Genomic DNA, 2,500 nt, shown 5'->3' with positions numbered 1-2,500 from the left:
CTGTTGGTGTTGTTTTGCAGTTATTGAAATATGTGTTACCGTGAGTGAGAGTCATAGTGCGGAGAACCACTCCAGTTTTTCGAGAGGAAATCGGCATCGCTTCTCGGCCTTTTGGCTAAGATCAAGTGTAGTATCTGTTCTTATCAGTTTAATATCTGATACATCCCCTACCCGGGGACCATATATTAAATTGATTTTTGGAACAGGGAGATGGAATAGGGGCTTGCTCCGTCCACTCCACGCATCGACCCGGTATTACAGTACCTCCGGGAACGGTGCACCCCCCTAAACATGTGAATATTAAACCCCCAAAAGAATATATGGTATGGTCGCGTCTTTGGTTGTTGCGTTTATCAACTAATCTTGTAGGATTGAGGCAAATCCAAATATGTCAGAAATAATGACATAAAAAAATGTATTTGTATTAGTCTTTATTGAACATGGTTAAAAAAAATAATAATACAAACATAAATAAAACAATTGAGCAATAAAAAAGGAGAATAATAAATTAAAAAAAAAAATGGGATCCTAAACAACAAATACATAACTCAAATAATATAGTTCATGTTCAAAAGGGATAGGAAGAAGATAAAAAAAAAACTTTTCTGGTCCTACCCCCTCTTACTTTTTATAATTGTTTACAAAATAAAGTAAAATAAATAAAAATAAAAAAACTTCAGTAAGTATAAAATAAAAGGAAAAAAAATAGAATAATAAAATAAAATAAAGGAACAGATGAACAAAAACCATGAAATTGAAAACAGCAAAACAGAAATTCACTGCTCCAGCTCATAACAATTCAGTGTTTTGATTATGAAAAGTTTTTTTAGTTTGGCTATCGTTGTACAGTTTTTCAGCTCATCATTGCAGTTGTTCCACAGACTTACAGCCTTTGTGGTTATACAGTGCAGTTTTGTATTGGTCCTTATAGATGGTTTGTTGAATATACAGGTTCCTCTTAAATTGTAATTGCTCTCTCTCAGTTGGAACAACTCCTGGATGCCACGAGGCAATTGGTCAATATTTGTAATTGAAGATTAGATTGCATATTATAATGTTGGCTTTTTATTTATATTATTCCCCTACCTCCAAGTGTGTCCATCTATCTTGTCTATTCACACTCTCTCTCTCTCTGTCTCTCAAAAATGTCTGGGGAAGCACCCCATACCTCTCACCTACTGTTGCTTAAAACAACAAGGACAGGGCAGTTGCATGTGGCACTTTGTGGTTTATCTGAAGCTTTAGTACTGACGTGATTCCTGTTGTTCTGAGTTTGTTCCTTCAGGGTTTAATGACCTTATTGGAAGTCTCTTTGGATAAAAGCGTCAGCACAGTAAAATGTTATGAAATGTAAACCACAAGGAAACTGCACCTGTTATTGTTGAGCTGGTTAGGCAACAATAGGTAAGAAACAGAGAGAGAGAGAGAGAGAGTGTGTGTGTGTGTGTGTGTGTGTGTGTGTGTGTGTGTGTGTGTGTGTGTGTGTGTGTGTGTGTGTGTGTGTGTGTGTGTGTGTGTGTGTGTGTGTGTGTGTGTGTGTGTGTGTGTGTGTGTGTGTGTGTGTGTGTGTGTGTGTGTGTGTGTGTGTGTGTGTGTGTGTGTGTGTGTGTGTGCTAGAGAGAGAACATTAAGCATTTTTTTCTATAAACCTTTTTTAATTGAAGATTAGTATGCTCATTATAATGTAGGGTAGGCCTGTTTATATAAATATTATTCTCTTACCTCCAGTGTGAAGTTGTTGCAGATATTCTGGTAGCTGCTCTGCGCCTCTCCCTCTTCGTCCATGTTTAAAGCCCGACACAGCTCCTTCTATCTACAGCCGCGGAAAACATTCAGAGACCAGTCAGGAGTTTTCTTCAATCTTCATCTCTACATTACTTCTTGAAAATGCTCTTTAATGACAATATTTTGATGGTGACCTTGGTAGAAATGTTGTCAGTAGTTTATAAAATAAAACCAAAATGTTCATTCTACTCAAACATGTGCCTATAAAGAGTAAAACAAGAGACACTGAACATCTGGAGTGGGCTCTTAATTTTTTTCCATGGCTGTATACCTTTAGTCATATCAGTTACTGTGAAATAAGCAAAACCATAAATAAAAACAGCCTAACTTGAAAAAGGCTAAATAACCATCATGCAGTATGTTGTGGAACATATTTGAATCTGCAAAGCAAACTAAGGCCGGCTGTAAGGAACCTTGCCAGGCCTTAGTTTCCTCCTCATCGCTCATCCTTTCTGCCGATATCCACACAGCTAGTTACCGTTATAATCTTAAAGACAACTTAATGTCTGAGACTAATGTTTGTTTAAAACACACAGAACTCTACAAAGAGTTGAGACAAAACAGACAAACACTGCTGCAGAGAAGATGATGATAAAGTTACTGTTGTGGTCACAGCTTGTGTTTCCTCCTGTGTCTGTCTGCCACTCCCCCTGTCTGTCTGCCACTCCCCCTGTCTGTCTGCCACTACCCCCTGTCTGTCTCACCTCACACCTGT

Source organism: Ammodytes marinus (assembly GCF_949987685.1).
Source record: "Ammodytes marinus genome assembly, chromosome: 5".
Classification (NCBI taxonomy): Eukaryota; Metazoa; Chordata; class Actinopteri; order Uranoscopiformes; family Ammodytidae; genus Ammodytes; species Ammodytes marinus.
The sequence above is the reverse complement of the archived record's forward strand: the minus strand, read 5'-3'. Positions refer to the sequence as shown.